At 37.6% G+C, this 20272-nt stretch overlaps 1 non-coding gene across 1 annotated transcript; it reads left to right on the forward strand.

Moving 5' to 3' along the window:
- The first annotated feature begins 19459 nt into the window (after nt 1-19459).
- Nucleotides 19460-19541, forward strand: TRNAS-UGA (transfer RNA serine (anticodon UGA)). Its single transcript has one exon. It is a non-coding gene; the product is annotated as a tRNA-Ser (tRNA).
- Nucleotides 19542-20272: the final 731 nt, after the last annotated feature.

The raw sequence follows: 20272 nt of genomic DNA on the forward strand, positions 1-20272 counted from the left end.
CCCTGTGGTCAAACAGCCCATTGAACGAGGGAGGAGTTTTTTTTATAAACGAAGGGCAAAAATCCTTTTTTTTTTTTTTTTTGTCAAATTCTTTGAACCTGGAAGAGAAAACCTTAACTTTAGTGTCGTTTGAATAAAATCTAATGAAGTTCACTTTTGTAATACATTTTTGTAAATAATGTTAATATTAAAACTGACCAAAGATAATAAGAGCCAAATGTCAATCCAGATCTCCTGACTTAACACAGTTTAATTCCTACCTGTGGGGAACTGATGAAGGCTGTGTACTCTACAAAGCCAGAGACACTGAGTGAGGTGAGACATGCAATTGAGTCAACCTATGCTTCCCTTCCCGCAGAAACCGTATCTGCTGTTTATCGATCTGTTCAGATTGCACATAATGTATACTACTACAAATGGTGGTCATTTTGAAAATCCATTACTTTATAATATGTCACACCGAAAAAAGTTCGTTACTGTAGGAGTGTAAATACTATTTCGGGACACTGTATATACATATGTATATCAGATATTTATAAATCTAATTAATTTACTAACAGGTTAAAAAAGACAACAAAATACATAATAGTTGAAATTGTTTTATTATATAATAGTTGAAATGAAATAGTTGTTAGTTTTAACTTTCTATTGATATAAATTAATTAAGTTTCATACTTATATTTGTCTTGCAATTGTTTTGCTTTAATTGTGCACATATTCCTATTGAAAGTAGATATATTAATAATCTCTTGTAAGATAAAGAGAGAGAGAGAGAGAGAGAGAGAGAGAGGAACCATCCAACACTCAAAACTTCAACGCTTTGTCTGTGCTTCGGATATTATTTTTATTAAAGTATATTTGAAGTCAAAACTAATTGCATATCTTTTGTTGTTAAACAAAAACGACAATGTTCTTGTTTCTCTTACCCCAGGAGGATTACAAACTCTCTAATCATTAAACACGAAATGAGTGTAATGTTTTAGTTTCTAACAACGAATGAATGAAAAGTATAGTTTTTACATAACTATCTTTCCAAGTTCATGTTTAGTGTAATTAGCAGAGTGATAATTCACAAAAGCAATATCAACCAGAAAATACTACATCATTCTGTACTGTAGCCTCCGACCCTGTGGCTTAGTGGTTAGCACATCGCGCTGCGACGCCAAGGGTCCCGGGTTCGAATCCCGGTCGGGCTTGGTTGCTTGTGAATGTCCATTCATCAATTTCATCATTTCATCACTCATCCCCATCTTCGCAAATTAGCCAAGAGGCACAAAACGCGAAGTAAAATAAACTAAATCAATCAATCAATCAATCAAATGTACTGTAGCCTATAAATACTACTGTAAACTTGGTTTAAATGCATTAAATTAGGCGTTTCATATATTTCTTAATTTGAAAAATGTCTTCTCTGTGCCAGTAATGGGTATATAATCGCCATCATCAGCATTCTACCATGAGTGACGTTCTTGTAGAAGTTAATTAATTATAACATACATGAGAACCTAATCCAAAGTTAATGGGAACATCCACTTGAAACTTAGCGTGTACCCTCTGAAAATTTGGGGGCTACAGCACTGCCTAATCTACGGCCCTATCGAGTAAGGCCCTCTTTACAAGAAAACATTTTCCCTTAGAAATTTTCTTAACATTTACGCCATGACCAAAATGCTAGCGTGTTAGGTGAAAAATCTTATTTCATTTCAGATGTCATGGGATTTTTCATGGGATTACGCAAGGATAGAATCGTCTGTATTTCCGTAAACTTTTTCGCAGCATGACCAATCGGAGGCGACTTCTAGGTCACGAGTGCAGATGTAATGGCGGCCGCGTGAGATGTAAACAATGTATCACTTCTCATTTTTTTTAAAGTTGTTTACTACAAATACGTCCAGAGGTATAGCTTTTCCTCAACAATAGTACAATCAATGGCGCTGCTCAAATACATACCAGACATTCTTATACGAGAAATGGTTATAGGCATTTTATTAATTAGCCCCCCTATACAACGAATATCTTGAATATCCCTTATAACATGAATTACTGCCCCTGCACATAAAAATAATAGGCGTATACAGTACACGGATGGAAGAATATTTTAGTTTCAGTTGTAAACAACGTGCATTAACCGTACTTTGTGTAACTCGTTGTGCGTTTCGTGCTGTATATATTATACCTCGTAATGACAAAAGCTAACAGGAATTTGACATGACATGCTTCCGTGTAAAGTACAGTCTGCTATAAGGTTTTTTTGGAAGTATTTACACAGCATTTATACTAGCAAAAATATTGAAGGAAATCCTTCCATCTTAAGCAGGCCTTACTCTATCGCCATTCGGATGCACTACACTTGAAAGCCATCAAGGGTTATGCAAAATTTAAAACGAGGCTTCAACATACAAGACAGCTTCTGAATGTCCAGTAATGTTCTATCTCCTTTTCTTATGTTATTTCTCTTCCTTCTTTCATTTTCCCTCTTGCTTCTCTAATTCTTTGTCTCATTCACGTCTTCCTTTCTCTCTCTTTGCGTTTTTATATCCTTTCCCTTTTTTGTTTATTTTCCCTCTTCCCTCTCTTGATGCCTAGCCTCCACCGTGTATTTCTTCCTTTTTATGTTTCTGTCTTTCTTTCTCTCCTTGTCTGTCACGTCCTCATTGCTCTATCAGTTCTATAGTTCACTTGTTTTTTCTTTCTCCTTCTCTCTCTCTCTCTCTCTCTCTCTGGCTTCTTCTCAGTATCTGTCACTTCTTTTATATCTTCTCTCTCTCACTTAAGGCCACGATGAACAGTTTCCACGTCCAGCCAGACGCGAGAACCTGAAACTCATCCTCCTCCTCCATCTACCTTTCGCCGTGGCGAGCTGGAGAAAGAGAGGTCTGTGCGCTGGACGGTTTGAGGGGGAGGAAGAATGCTTTGCATTACGCTTGTGGGTGTATTATTTTATTTGTTCCCATTGGGAATATGAAACTTCGGATGTTGTAGAAAAACACATCAGCGAGAACAGGACAGGCTGAAGATTTGGTTTATGTTAGGAATGGTCGAAACTTCAATTTGAATAGCTGCAACTTGAAGATCTTTGTGCACAAGGAATACATGAAAGCTTTAATTATACGTATATTTAATCATAATTTTTAAAGATCGTATCTAGCTTAATAATTAAGTTAATAAACAGCTTCCACTTGCAACATGGGGATAAATTCATACTCTCTTATTCTACCTGTTGCTTTTTCAGTAGCAGAACCCACTCCGACGATATTAAAATAAATTCATACCTGATGCGAAATTTTCGATATTTCCCGATGCAGTGAAAATTTCGTATTCTACACACTATTTCCTTCGCAAGTGATTAATTTTGCACTTCGGAATAAAAACCGCCAACTTCAACAAAATTAATACTTATAGTGCAGAACATACCAAGAATTAATCACTTTTAAATACGATCCTTTTCAATTTATTGACTGTTCGGGATCACAAATAGTCGGGATATCATTTCTCTGATCTGACCTTGACACACATTTGAAATACTTTTTGTTAAAGTCTCCCTTCAGCGCGTAAAAACGTAGGGAGGAGATTTGGTGGTGTCTTTCTTATATTTGTGCATCGTGAAAAGGTTCAAAGAAACAAAGAACTTTTCATCAACATAGTTAGAGACGTTTATGGAAATGAAGCCAGTCGAATCCAGTTTCTATTTGAATAGTGGACTCAACTCTGAACTTGTGAACAACGCCGAAGTGTTTTCAGTTCAATTTCATGATTTGCATAATAATAATAACAATAATAATAAAAGTTTAAAATAGAAGTTACTATCACTGAAGGGCAATGCAATAAATTTGACCATATGATACCCCGTCCGAAAATTAGTAGTTTTCGAGATAATCGAATTTCTATTGTTTTTTTAAAAAAATTACAATTTTCCACATAAAAAGATGAATTGAGAAAAAACTGATCATTGTATGGAACTTATTTCAGCGTTTTCTGATAGCTAACAAATAAGTGGTTCGTTGAAAAAAAAAGTATTTCCCAAATATCAATCACATGTAAGTAACGGGTGGGTCTAATCTTACAAGTGATGATAAAAAAATGCACTCTTAGTTTACTTGGCAACGTATTAATTACAAAAATGGTATGACACGAAGCGTACAAATTACTTAAATTACTTCCTTGTGACATCTGCTATCCAACAAGGTACAAATGTTGCTAACATTCACATTTGTGTACAAGAAATAATAGGTTTTCCAATAAGGGCGGGTCGATGTTGGCAGCCTGTGGCGGCCATGTTGTTTTGGTGGCGTCTGTCTAATCTGTTGTTTCCTTTTCAGGGACTGATGCCAAATCACCATGGCAAGTTACACGATTGAGCAGCGCGTCCAAATGATAAAACTTTATTATCAAAATGAGTGTTCGTTAGTGCAAACGTTGCGCGTGTTGCGCCCATTTTACGGCAGACGCGGTGGCCCTTCAAAGTCGACTCTCCAACGTTTGGTGGCCAAATTCGAGGCGACCGGTTCGGTAAACAATCAGCCAACACCCGTACGTCAAAGGAACGCCAGATCGGCTGAGAACATCGCCGCGGTCTGTGCAAGTGTGCAGGAGAACCCGAGGCAGTCAATTCCTCGCCGTGCACAAGAACTCGGCCTTTCGCAGACTTCAACTTGGCGAATTTTGCATCGGGACTTGGGCCTACACCCGTACAAGATCCAACTGACCCAGGAGCTCAAAGTTAATGACCATAGACAACGCCGTTTGTTCGCTGACTGGGCTTCGGAGCGTTTGGAAGAGGACCCCAATTTTGGCCGAAAAATCATCTTTAGCGACGAGGCGCATTTTTGGATGAATGGCTGTGTTAATAAGCAAAATTGCCGTATATGGGACGACGCCAACCCACACGAGGTTCACCAGGTGTCATTGCATCCACAAAAAGTTACTGTTTGGTGCGGATTTTGGGCCGGCGGCATCATTGGTCCGTACTTTTTTTGAAAACGACGTTGGTGAGGCCATCACCGTCAACGGCGAGCGCTACAGAACGATGATAACCGATTTATTTTGGCCCAAATTGAACGATATGGACGTAGACGACATGTGGTTCCAACAGGACGGCGCTACGTGCCACACAGCGGACGCCACGATGGACATTCTGCATGAACGATTTGAAGGTATGGTTATCTCTCGCAGAGGTGACGTGAATTGGCCACCAAGATCGTGCGATTTGACCCCGCTAGACTTTTTCTTGTGGGGTTTCCTGAAGTCGCAGGTCTATGCCAATAAGCCGCAATCGACCGATGCCCTTAAAGTCAACATCACCCAGGCCATCGCTCAAATTCAGCCGGATCTATGCGGCAGTGTCATTGAAAATTGGACCACTCGGATAAGTGCCACCGTGAGAAGCCGCGGCGGACATTTGAACGATGTTATATTCCATACATAATGGCATACATGGGCCTTTCAAATAAAAAAAGAATTTCGTTCATACCTCACACACAGCTTGTTTTATTCCATTTCAACATCGACCCGCCCTTATTGGAAAACCCTTTACTTCATTCATCTTCATGTGAATGGAATCAATGAACAATACAATTCAAGAACATTACACGTCTTGCTCAAAGTGGGCAACTCCGTTAGGAATGCAGGCACGCAGGTTTTTACGGACATTTGGTCTCTTAAATCGTGATGTGATGGTGTCTTTGATGTGTTGACCAGCTGTTAAGATCCTCTCCCTGAGCTCTTCTTGCAAGTTTACCGGTGTCTTGTCATGTGGCTCCAAATGTAAAAGTCGCAAGGCTCAAATCGGGGGATCGAGCCGGCCAGGGAATCGGGCCGCCTCGGCCAATCCATTTCTTTGGGTAATTTTCATCCAGCCACTGTAGCACGCCCAGGCAGAAGTATGGATGGGCGTCATCAACAATAATTTGATCGAGCCATTTTTCCTGCCCCAAATCTTAAATGGCATCACTTATGAACAATTTTTGTGGAACGGGATGGCAATGTTGTTGGAGGATGTGCCTCTAGTTACAAGATTTATCAGCATGATGACTGCTCAGCTCGATCCCCCGATGGATTTGACGCCTTGAGACTTTTAGATTTGGACCCACATGACAAGACACCAGTAAACTTGCAAGAAGAGCTCAGGGAGAGGATCTTATCTTTGATTATCTCGAAAACTACTAATTTTCGGACGGGGTATCATATGGTCAAATTTATTGCAAATTGTCTCTACTTTAACCCCTTTCAGGGAATACATCTAATTACCAGTCACCCTGTATATACCATCTTACGTCATGTTGGATTTCAATATTCACATCCAAATTTGAATTTCACATGTAATAATTAGTGAAAATCTATAAATAAAAATCCATTCTTACCTTCTGCTCGTACAGTACTCCCCTTGCAAGGTGCTGTTTCTTCTGTTCTCCTATTTCAATGGCTTCCGAGGAGACTTCGAAGTCGTGAAGCCGAATTTGGAAGTCACCAATCCGGCATTCTTCTATTGGTGGATTCTCTTTCCACTGGTCGATGCCTTCAAGTGTCATCTGAGAAACAGAAATATATTTGTTTTACTATTCCATTCGTACCACAATTTTTACTGTAATAACACAATAAATTGCAAAAAAAAAATAGCTGTAATTGTAATGTTCTGCGTCAGGCCATATTTAAATTACCTGCGCGCTTAGATTATTTCAAAGAAGTAAATATTTGCTATATTTGCTAATATTGATCAGTGTTCGAATTTATTTATTTATTTATTTACTTACTTCCTCAACAGAGGTAAATCCTCCAATTATATAAGGCAGATAAGCAATCACACAAAAAATAAGCTTATACACACACAGATAAACAGAACCAATACAATTAAGATACATACATACACAGAGCAATAATACAAGTAATCAATTACATAATTACAAATAATCAAATTAACCTGTAACGTTCCGTCTCAGGTCCGCCAATATTCCTATCAGCACCAATCAACAGGTGAATGACTATGAAGAGCGACGCATAGCGTTACGCAAAATTGGGAAGGAAAACATAACAACTGATGAGGGAAAACGCTCAAAATCAAAATAAAACAAATACCATCCTTTTAAAATCATCATTGCTTAGCTGCATGGCTGGGGAGAGACCTGCGCTCGATCGCCAGCTCTAAACTTCGAAGGAGACGAAGAAAGTGAGCGGAAACATCCATCGCGACACTTTAGGCTGCTCTCATGCTGAACTAGGCTTCGTGGCGGTTCCTCTCTCGAACCTTTAGGCCACCCTCTGTCGTCAGCGTCCTCGAGCATAAATCGCCTTCGAAAAACTATACAATCACAGCTATTACATTTAAAAAAAATCACGAAGACAAAGCGTCCATCCTCATCTTTACCTTCCTGTTTCCTTCAGTCACCTTTCAATATCCTATGTCATCTGTTTCTTCACCTCGGCTAAAACTCAGTGGGCTAATGGGATACTCTGACCCCTCTCAGGTACGGGTATAGTAGTAGAAATACGTGGGATATGAAGCTTCGACTGTTATGTACTAAATCATTTGACAGGCTATGGAAAAGGGAGATTTTATAAATGAATAACATCTGTTTCCGAAGAAAGGTCTGCGTCTTCAGTAGGCTTCTTTATGGGCAATTATTTTCCTGAAGATGGTTTATTTTCAAGATACTTTTATAAATTTACATCTTAGTTACAGATCTCCATAAATAAAGGACAGAACAGATTTCCTTCTTATAATTAAATCTACACGACTTTTGCAATTTATTTACATAATATGGATCAAGCTGTCATATCAGTTATATAAAGACGACCAGGCGCTTGCTTGGAACTTTATGAACGCTCCTTGACATAATGAAGCATAACTTTGACGAGACTGGCGAAGGTTTTAAGTATTGACTCCGATTTTAATATAAATTGGACATTATGGTCTGGCTTCAAGATATATGCAGAAATACAAACTGCTATAATTCGTAAAATATTAGAGACATCGACTTGATATCGGGTATGGCAACATGTTAGCATGTTCACAGGGCGAAACCTAACCATGCCAGATATCAATAATGAATAACCTGATCAATAAATAATAATCATGGAGACGAAATAATCTGAACTTATTCTTCCGTATGATGGCATGTTAGCATGCCCACAGGGCGAACCTACTCATACGGCAGAATAACATTAAGTCCTGTTGCTTTATGCAAAAGTTGAAAATATATTACGTATAAGTTTCGAAGAAATCAAACTGAATTATCACAAAAGTTGAAAGAAATCGTAAATTAACTTATTCTCACGCATGGTGACATGTTAACATGTCCACAGGGCGAACCTACCCATGCGTCAGAATAACAGTAAGTTCTGAGTCGAAATTTAACATTATTTTGCTAAGATTTTATTTAAAATTTTAGAAAACTTCAAAATAAAGTTGAAATGAACTTATTCTTTCGTATGGTGACATGTTAGCATGTCCACAGGGCGAACCTACCCATACGACAGAATAACTATGTCTCTAAGCTAACTTGGGAACGAAGACTGAGTTCTTGAACCCTCCCATAAAGGGAGCTGAGTATTTAAGATGTTAATCCATCGGAGTCGGTGATGAAAATGCCCCAGAATTAGGTTCCGAAGCTGTATTTATACCCCCGCATGTCAAGCAGAGCGCCTCCCGTGACACAAAAGATAAACATAGCTACAGCTGTGATATGCAGAACTAATTTGTGTATAATGGCAATATTCTAAAGATTAAACAGTATGTTCCATAAGGTTCATTTTTCTATGTCTAACACAACAGTTATGATCCTTAAAGTTTCTATAATATTCTCTACCATAAAGTTGTCACATTCTTAAAAACTTCTTCCCAATGTTCATAAGGCTTATATTACTAATAACTCCAACTGAAATTTAGCTCTTATGGCTTTCATAATAGTTTGATTCTAAAACTGAGAACACATATTTTTGACTAATTGTCAACAATGAAAGATTTTGCTTTCAAGAAGCTTGCAAATAACAAATTCTAAACTTCTCGAATGACAGAATTAGGTCATTAGTTCAACTATTAAATATCTCATCTTTCATAACGTTTTTATAGTGAATACAAAAAATTAAAATAATTAAGAATAATATTAAATATGACCGAATCCTTGATATGCTTCGGGAGGATCATATCAAACCATCCTTCTATTGTAAGTGAAAATCCCCCAACGCTTGTTTCTGTAGAAATATACAAGCCAGGCTTCACCGTTAAAACAGTCAAGTGCCAGATAGGCTAAAATTACTTTGTTATGCAAATAAAATGAATATGGATTTTTTTTAAAAAAAATTGCGTTAAGGTTTAGATGTTTGTGAATGCATATAATTTGCAAATTTCACCAATAAATGTTGCTAGCACCTGCAGCTTGTATTGTTCACAGACAAATGAAGTTAAAAGTTCCTACATTTTTAAAGCATCGTAACTCACTTTTGTTAATGCTTTTCATGGATTCAGACTATGTCAGCATACTCAAGTTTTTTTTTCATTTCTTAGCAGACATCACAAAATACTTCATAATTCTATGAAATCAAGGCCCTAAATGTTGTGTCTAAAATGTCACACATGTAACGCTGGAATGCCCCAACAGCGAATCTTGGCGTTTTTTGTATGTGTTCGTTTTGATTCTTTATTTTATATGTTCATGGACGAATTTATCACGCAACGTCTTGTTATTAAAGAAATACTGATCACTAATACCCTTAGTGCAAATGCGAATTGTTCAAGTTTGGATGAGCGTACAGTGTACATGAAATGATTATATAAGACATACTTACTTTGTTTTCCTTCATAGATTTCGGCTTCAACTTCTGTCTGACTGAGCAAATTTCTCAAGTAATTGACTTTTCAATTCAGTCCCATTTTTTTTCATTCATAGCTATTTTGGCAAGAACAGCTCTAGGGAAATGGTTAACATGTCGTCATTGTTGTTCTGGTATATTGTTGCAAGGCAACAATGTAAATGTTAAGGCTCGGTAGACGGATGGCGATGATGATCTAAATTGTTTGAAATCAGAGAATCTCCAGAAAATTTTGTTCGGGTAAACTCAAGCGGAGCGTGGTATCGCTGGAAGGGTTAGGCACTAGTGATGGACGATATATATTGTCCAGACGATATCGCAATATAGAAAAGATGCCGTCCAGGCTATATCAACTAGACGATATTTTGCCATGCATATCGTGTAGACGATGTATCACCATACGGAAAAAATATCGCAACGTATCATCTGTGACGATATTTTCTTGACGATATATGGCGATATCAAATTTCCGATATCGTCCATCCATAGTAATCACAGGAGTGTGAACGGAGGGGGGGGGGGGGAGTGAGAGTAGGGAGTACCAGTGTTTCCAATTCCCGAGTTTCTAGACTGTGCATGTCCCGATTTGACGCCAATGGACTTTTCTTTTGGGGCTACGTAAAAGTTGTGTATCAAGAAGAAATCTAGTCACTTGACCACCTGCGTCACCACAACCACGGATAAAATTCCTATAGATATTCACACCCCGAGTGTGGACTAAAGTGGGGTATCGGCTTGATGTCAGTGCGCACATTGAATTACACTAATGGTTATGAAACTTTGAACATTGTAGTTCCGTAAAATCCGTTGCACACACGTATGATTCAGAATGTAATACAATAACTTGAATTCAAAACCCGGAAGTTCTTTTTTGGACACCCTGTATATATGAAGTAGTACTTCCCAGAATCTCTTTGTACTAACGCTGTCCGCAGGATATTTTCTCGGGTGGGGGTGGGAGGCAGCATTGCTTGAAGTGGGGGAAATATGGGGTGATGCATTCCCCCAGTTAAGGAGATTTCCCATAAAGCATGGCTAGCACTAGGATAATTTGAATAGGCACTTAATCTGCTGTCTTTCACAGATCCCCTCGTCCGGGTTTTCACGCTAATATTTCAAAATTTGAAATGCATGAATTCTTTCTAGATATCTCGTTTATTAATTATCTTCTTGTTTTGATCTGAGTAATTGTTTTAAGTCCATTTTATGCACAGTAAGGCTAAACGGGACTAGACTACAGTTTAAAGTGGGATCCGAACCACTATGTGCCTCCACCGGGTACCGACCTAGTTATTTTTTTTTAAATATGGATATGCAAACATATGTCTCATACAAATCTTGCTTCGATAGAATTAATTGAATAAATGTAGATCTCTATCATGGCTGGTTATAAAATATTCCATTATCCTTACATTTCCCGTGCTTACTGAGGGCTGGTAAAAAGTCTATACAATTAGCACCTAATTAGAATAAAGAAAATTTTAAAAAAATTTAAAAAAGTGGTTAGCACATCGCGCTGCGACGCTAAGGGTCCCGGGTTTGAATTCCGCTCGGGCTTGGATGTTTGTGTTGTCCGAAAAAATTGAAAAACCGATAATTAAGAGAAAACTGATGTGTGAATGTTGTTAGAAAGTGTGATTGACGGGGGATACCACCGAATAGGGGTATTCCTTTAATGTTTTAAAAAATTTAATTTAATTTTATTCCTTTGGGGGTAAAGGCGGTCAGGGGCGTGATGCTGATCACATTACCCCCACTCGCGACCAGATCAAGATAGTGTGAGGCGTTACCCCCACACCCCCTGTACGCATTCATGCCGTGGTGCTAAGCACAGGGTAACACTTTACCTTTTTTTATTTATTAACAGATAATACCTTTGGAAAATTCTGATAAACAAACTCTAAATCAGTATATGGACAGTATTTTATGCTCAGAACCTTCGTGGCGGCCGTCTTGGATTCCTGACGTCATGTACATTCTCTTGACACATTGTCCAGCAAAACACCTAGTATTATACTTGTGATGGCATGCCTCCCAATAAAGGCATCCTCCATACACATCGCGACCTTAAAGCAAAAAGGTTCTATCTACACTTTTGTGCGAAAATGAGTTTGTGACCTTAAGCAGACCATTGGTTTACATTCTTTTCACTCCGTAAAGATCATGCTGCGAAGTATATTAGTTTCGAAGAAATCAACGCGGTAAAAAATACCATCTGCAAATGAGGTTTTAAGTTGGGGTTATAACCGATTATTTTGAGGACTGATTATTTCTTCCGAGAAGAAGGAGGTTAGAGAGAGATTAACACCCCTCGGGTAAAATGAACTGTCCTTACTATGCATTGTGTAAAGGGACAAAGAAAAACGCGGTGAAGTTTTTCGAGCAGTGTTTGTAGAGCCTTTGAGTGAAAGGCCGCGTTGCTCCGCGCGTTGGCTGCAGAAGTTTACATGCAGCAGTTGGCGTCGAGATCTCTGGGTATGGAGAATTCGCGACTTTGATTGTGCTATCGGCAGCAAGTTGCAGTTAGTTATTCGTGGACTGTTTTTGTAGATGTCGTTTGCCTAGTGGACAGTTAACAGTGACCTGTGTTCCGGACATTTGAACGTTCGCGTGATTGGGAAAAGAGCGCGCGGAATTTTATTTAAATACAGACTGTTTTCTCGTGGCAACTTTTATAGCGCGAGAAGTGAAAAGAACACTGCAAGTGTGTAGTTGTGAACTGAGAACTGCTAATCGAAGTGACGACGTTGTTACCAAGTTCGACCTTTGAACTATGAATGCGGCGGTGAATTACTTCGAAAGATAGACGTCGAAGATCTTCGAGGGAAAGAAGAAGCGGCGGAAAAAAGACACCAAGGAGCTTCTGGAAATAGTGTTCCCCCCAGTGTCGAGAGCTCTCGAGATGTGTACTTTTATATCGTAAGTGTTGATTACAGTTAAAGTGAAAGCGCAGCGCTGAGTAAATTTCCTAAGTAGGTCGACCATATTCTTTTAATTGAGGTTAAAATATTTACTTTCTGTTTATTAATCCATGTTACTAACCTAAGATTAATCTAAGGCAACTGGAGGTAATTTTTGTATTAGTTTTAACTATGTAAAACAAAGCCCTCCAGCTTTCCAGGGCAAATTAAAAATTTATTAACCGCTACTTTATTTTAGAAGTTTGTAATAAAAAAAATAGTAAAGAATCCTTGGGTTTTCTTAAGCAGTTTTAAAGTGTAAATTAGAAATGTAAAACCAAAAATATGTTCTAGCGTTAATGAAACTGCGACACAAAAAGTTCAAAAACAACTTTTATCGTTATAGGGTAAAAAAAGTTCTATCTGCTTTGTTTCCGGTCTTTGTGACCACCAGACAACTGGCACAACGTTCATTTCCTGTGTATCCATTTATTGGAACCTCCAACGTAGAGAGGAAGCAATTAAGTAAAGAAAAAGTGTCAGATCTCACTCATATGATGAAGTGGACCAACGTTACTTTGCTTCGGTGCTGAAGAGAAACATATGAGTAGAGCCCGGAAGTTCAGGCATTTATTTTTGTTAAAATAGGCAGGCAAAAAGGCATTTATAATGTGGAAAATAGGCACAAATAATGGAAAAAAAGGCAAAATAAACCGAAAAAGGCACATTTGGAAAGCGCTTACTTTTATCTATAATTTCTGGCAAAATGTTAAAATCTACATTGGGAAGAGCATTTCAATTTTCTCCGTCTTGATTGCACATAACTACAAGGTGTTTTTATAAGTTCTCAACATTCATTGATAGTAGTCTGTGAGAGAAAATGTTTTTCATAATAGAAAATGATCTTTCTACTTCGACAGAAGTTATTGCAGCATACATAAAACAAGCTAATGTAGCTGGACTCATTTCGGTAACAGCATTTTCACCTTTTAGAATATCACAAATTGTTTTCAATTGTTTCAGGTCCTCATTTGCACTCACTACCCGTTTGCACTTTTCCGTAACAGCTGACCCCTTTTCTCCTGGCACTTCCATCATCTGCTGCATAGATTCCTCGTAGATTTTCATGGATGGTATAATTGTAATTGTCTCTGGCAATGTACCATAATGTACAAAAATAATAAACTTGAATAGCACAGGAGTTTTTTCACTTCACGAATTCAAGCCACTTCATTTTCTGGAAGAGCATCTATCACCTCACTGATTTTTTCAAGGTTGTTAGCATAATATATAGCTGCTGATATCCAGGTTCCCCATCTGGTCAAGACTGGTTGCGGAGGTAAACTAAGCTCAGATGCAACTTCCTTAAATTTTCGGGTTCAAGAGGGAGATTTCATAAATATCTTCTATGTGTTCGAAATTAACCTGTCCACTTCAGCAGTCAATCATGCACAAGGAAATGTTAACCGAAAGGCAATATCCTAACTGAGCATGAAATACATTTTTCTCACACTTTTCTCCTTCAGCAATGTTGAAACATGCATGAGTTCACTATTACTTAAATAAAGCGAAAATTATTCACATAATAAACGGAAGAAAAATAAATGCCAACAACGTTTTTTGGGAGAAAAATAATTTATATACACATTTTTTTTTTTCAAAAAATGGTCAAATTTCATTGAAAAAGGCAAAAAAAGGCATTATAATTAAAAATAGGCAGTGGGGTCCCAAATAGGCAAAATAGGCAAAATGAAAAGGCTTCTAAAACATTCGAAACAACATAAGAAACGTATATCCGGAAAAATTTTATCAATATATGCAGTAGATAAAAAGAGGCATTTTGCCAAACTTCCAGGCTCTACATATAAGATACTTTTTTTTTTTCATTCGTTTACAGTCTTGTTGTCAAAAAGCTATATCTACTTCCAATGAGTACAAATACTTTTCATTTTCTTATCAGAAGGATAAGCAGTACAGTGGCGTGTACTGGGCCATCTCACTATGGCAGTTAGACCTAGGCTATGGAGGAAGGGAGAAGACCAAGCTAGCGTAAACGCCGTGCATAAATGGTTAGACACACCCATCTTGCTTGTTCGCAGAGCCTTCAAAGTTTCCATTCCTCCTTGCCAACGACGGATAGGTTGCAAACTTGCAAGAAAACAGGTTATGAACTCATCTGCATTTGATTTATTGATTGGTTTGGTGTTTTAAGTCCATTTTATGCACAGTAAGGATAATCGGGACTGGACCTGCCGTTTAAAGTGGGATCCGAACCACTATGTGCCTCCACTGGGTATCGAACCCGGGACCCCTTGATTACAAGGCGACGACGCTACCACTGCGCCATCGGGGAGGCCAGCTATCCTGGAATATACGTTCCTGATGCAGTAGCATGTTATGTTAAAATGAACGTTTTGTGTTTCCACTGGGATTATATACTGCAACACTATTTGCAACATGGTTACTTTTTCAACCGTCTACCCTCCACTGTTGGACTGTTGTACCCAGTCCTGATGATTTTGCAAAGTACAGTGAGTCACATAAATATTCGGACACACAGTAAATTTCTAACGTTTAGGAGCGGGAAGGGAGTGAAATCTGTGTACAGCGTTGATGTTGATTTTCTTTTAAAAAATGTCATGTTTAGCACAAAATTGGACCATAAAAAGTTAAAAAACGAACATCAGCAACAATATAACGAAGGATGAATCCCTACCGTTGCAAAAATAGTGCCACAAAATTATTCGGACACATAGTAAATGTTAACGTAAGTTTGCGATACAGTGACAATTTCGATTTACGGATTGATTGATACTCTGTTCATATATATTAACTCTGGTTTCCTGTAGGTTTCTGTAGCAATTACGATCGCGTTTTGTTTAACAAAGTTGTGATATAAGAATATTTTCTATGTAGAAATGGGGCGAAGAGGAAAGGAAAGTTCATTTGAACAACGTCAGTTAGTGATATGGCACCACGCTAAGGGTAAATATTACCGTGCAATAGCCTCAATGTTGAAAATGAAAAAATGTACAGCTGCAGATATTATTAAGCGATTTAAAGATGAAAACAGGATCGAGTCCCACGGTCATATAGGGAGACCAAGAATTTTTTCCCCCAGAGAAGAGACAGTAATCGTGAGGAAAATTTAAAAAAAAACAAAGATGAGTGCTCCAATGGTGTGTGCTGAGGTAGCTGAGGAGTGTGGAAAGCATAGTCATCCTGAAACTATACGAAGAGTGCTCAGAAGGGCAAACTATCATGGCCGTGTAGCCAGGAGAAAGCCATTTGTAAGTAAACCAAACAGGACAAAAAGACTGGTGTTCGCAAAGGAACACTTAGGAAAGGATCAGACATGGTGGAATCGGGTAATTTTCACTGACGAGAGTAAATTCAATATTTGTGAGTCAGATGGGAGGGTAACAGTGTGGCGTAAACCAAATGAGGAGCTCCGAGGGAAAGATTTGCAAGCAACAGTGGCCCAAGGCGTTGGTAAATTGGCTTTCATCGAACAGACAATGGACAGGTACCGTTACCTTGACATTGTGAAGTCAAATCTAAAGACTAGTGCTGAAATGATGGGCATTCTTTGTAACTTTATGTTTTATCAAGATAATGACCCGAAGCACATTTCCCGCGTAGTGCAAGAATGGTTATTGTACAACTGCCCAAAAGTGCTCCATCCTCTACCGCAGTCTCCAGACTTGAATGTCATTGAGCACCTCTGGTGTAAGTTGGAAAAAGAAGTGAAGAAAACACCTATAGCCTCGAAGGCAGACCTCAAGGAGAGACTTCAACATGAATGGGCCAACATATCGCCAGTGTACACCAGAAAATTGGTAGAAAGTATGCCAAATCGTTTATCCGAGGTGTTAAAAATGAAAGGGATGGCTACCAGATACTGACATTTCTGTTCGTTGATTTTGAAGCGTGTTTTCCTGTTTCTCCTTCCATGTGTCCGAATAATTTTGTTTAACCCACAAAAAATGTTTGTTTTGTTTAATGAAAATATTTTACTAATATATTATATTAAACATAATTGAAGATAATTAACAGTGTGCTAATATTGTGTTTTGTTCGTTAAAGAAATATTAAACATTTATCATCGTATTATATCACGACTACGTCAGTAAATATTCAGAAATCTTATCTGTCCGAATAATTATGTGACTCACCGTAGGTTCAAATGGAATGCTTTCATGAATCATAATTGCAACTCCTTTACTATCATCTTTAATCTTTTCATAAATTATGTGATAATGATTTACTTTAAAATAATTTATGTTTGATGGGTTCACAGAGATTTCCGATAAATATAAAAGTTCAGGTCTATATTCATCTATTAATTTCACCAGATTTTGCTTTCTTGCTTTCAGTGATCTTACATTCCAGTGTACCCCCACGAATGTTTTCCATTATTTTTTCTTCCACACCCTAAGGTGTCTCTCCAAAAATTTCCAAATCCTCAATAATTTTCTGCACCTGGCCATTTATTTGTGAGCATTCTGTTAGTATTTCTTTTATGCTTAATATGTCAGAATTTTTAGTTAATGTCGCCATAAGTTTCGCCATTAATTGTAACAAATTATACATAAGATCCTTCTGAGATGTTATGTGAGGAAAGTACACGATTTTTTTTCTGTTCTTCATTGTTGTAGATTCCGATGTTCACCTCCTGCATGCTTCTGTTTGTACTATCCACATCTTCCTCATTATTCCTTGTCTTAATTACAGTTCCTGTAGACTTTCCATTTAATTGTTTTTTTATTACTTTGTAATTTCTTTAGAGAACCTTTACTTGATTCTCCTTGAGAATTTCCATTATAATTCTTTGTTTGTGAATAGGAATTTAGTCTGAAATTTTTTCCATATTTATTTTCAAATTTGGAATAGTCTCTATGATCTTCTGGAGGAACTCTTTTCCATGAAACATTTTCCAAGTATGTATCTGATTTTCTTTCACCCCAATCACTTAAGGCTTCAAATCTGTTTTGTATTGTTATGCTTTTTCCTACAACACCAGTCTTTCTTGTGTTAATTTCACTCTAATAAATCACAAAATCAATAAGTGTTTTTGTTATGTTGCTAGAGTTACACATGATACAATTGTAAAGATTAGTGAGAATTCCAAGTAGGAATGTGTTCTGTATTTTTCACAGGGTGGGGGGGGGGGCAAAGCAGGCTCTCAGGGGGTCAGTTGCCCACCTGCCCCTCTCTATCTACGGGCATGCTTGGTATTAAGTTGTAGATGTAGAACATATGTGATAGATATTCAAAATGCGGGTTTTTAAAACGCGCCATTTATTTTCCAAGCACTTGGATTGAATTGTTGTTTTAAGTCCACTTTATGCACAGAAAGGCTAAGCGGGACTGGGCCTACAGTTTAACGTGGGACCCGAACCACTGTGCCATGTGCCCGGTGGAGGATATCGAACCCAGGATATCTGAAACAATACAAGGGAGCCGACTTTCCAATATTTCTGTGGGTGCATATCAATGGCGGTTAGATCTGTAATTATCAAGTATTGTATACTTTAAACAACTTACATGCACAATGATTGCAAGAGGCAATGATATTATCAACACGTTACTAAAAGAAAATACCACATTCATACAAATTAAAATGAAAAAATATGCATAAATGCAAATAATTTTAATTGTATTGCAGAAAGAACTATGTAAGGATTTTGTTGTGAACAGAAACTACAAAATGACTAACTTTATGTAACAAATAATAATAATAATAATCATGACATGTTAACTTTCAATATAAAACACATTCCTTTTTACGTCATTTGCACTTATGAATTTCTTTGCAATTTTGGTAATGTCAATATTTTTAGTCATTTCTTTATGAACATGCAAAATTTCCAAATCATTCAATATTTTTTGGGTCATTGTTGACCGCAAAATCGTTTTCAATCGTCTAAGTGCTGAAAATGACCGCTCAGAGGTACAAGATGTAATAGCATAGGGTAATAGGTATAGTTAAAATCACCCGCACAAACTTCACAAATTCTGTGAGCATTTCACGCATGGGACCACTATTTTCTCTACTTAAAATATTTGTAATGTCTGACAAGTTGGCCACTTTTTCTTTGTTCGTTCTGCACACATCTAGAAACATGTCCCTGTGCAATGTTAGCTTCTCTTTATCAAAGTCTGTCCCATCTCAATGTTTTAATTGCTTATTATTTTTTGATAATGGCAAGTGAGAAATATTTATTTTATTTTGTTTTTATCAAACTAAATATCTTGTGGGTGCGACGCACCCACCCACAAGATTATTTATGTGGGTGCTCGAGACCCGGAGCACCCACGTAGTCGGCGCGCATGAAACAATATATATAAATATTCACCATTTAAAAGGCTGTTGCGTTGAAAGAAAAATCAATTATTGCGTTTTGATAATTGGGAAAAAAATTTGGGGGGGGAGATCCTTTCACAGTCTTCCAAGGGGGGGGGGGGGGGGGTACACCCATGCCTAGGGCCTGGTAAAAATACGCGACGTAAAATAAGAACATGCTTCTGTTTTCCCAAAAAGTGTCTTGTTACAATATTTATTATTATTTACGCAATTGAATGTAGAATGAAAGAAATGGCATTAAAATTTGACAACTTGTAAGTAGTTAAAGTCATTTATTGTGGCTACAATTCGTGTTTTTGCTAAGTAAATAGCACATTTTTCGATATTCAAGGTCGAAATAAGACCGCGTGAAAATGGCTCCCGTTCTTGCGACGTTGTTGGTAGTTGAGCTGTGGTGTCCGAGTGGTTAAGGAGTTGGACTTGAAATCCAATGGGTTCTACCCGCACAGGTTCGAATCCTGTCCACAGCGAAATGTGTTAATTTTTTTTTTTTTTTTTTTAATGTTTCTTCTACTTTTCTATCTTTGATAAAATTCTTATCATCAGTGCTGTTTAATGAATGTTAGCTTTCTTAGCAGATTTTCTATTCTCGCATGAAATTTATGTTATTGTTAGGGGCATACATCTTTCGTTTCTAACGGAAATACGAAATATCAAATAACTAGGGTGACCACAATATTTCGACCCAAAAACGGAGACGAAAAAGTGGGCTAATTTGCACGGCAATAAACTTAATACTCTGACAACTGCATAAATGTTTATTTTATGTAAAAAGTGTAGTTGTTAAATTTAATTTAGGATTATATTCACCATTTTAACACTGAAATAATAATCCTTAGCGCGACAGCCCATGAAGGGCCTTGGCAATTTTATATTCCGCTTTTGATCCGGAAATGTTCCCAGTTTTTGAACCGAAATTTTATTATTTTATTCACCAAAAATATGTGGCTCTATGGTGTTCATGATTCTTCTTTTAGCAAGCAATTACTGTAAATGTACAGTGGGAATAAATATGTTTACACATACATTTAAGAAATAATATGCATCATCTGTTTAACATCCTCCGAAAGTATTAGCCCCACACCAGGGTTTGAAATCATGGGGGAAACAGGGGATCCCCAGCAACCAATCATGTTCTCCTAAAAAATCCCTCCCACCAAAAATTTCGGGGGAGTGCTTTTGTTATAACAATAAAGATAAG

This window comes from Lepisma saccharinum, chromosome 28 (genome assembly GCF_977018435.1).
Source record: "Lepisma saccharinum chromosome 28, izLepSacc3.1, whole genome shotgun sequence".
In the NCBI taxonomy this organism is placed as follows: Eukaryota; Metazoa; Arthropoda; class Insecta; order Zygentoma; family Lepismatidae; genus Lepisma; species Lepisma saccharinum.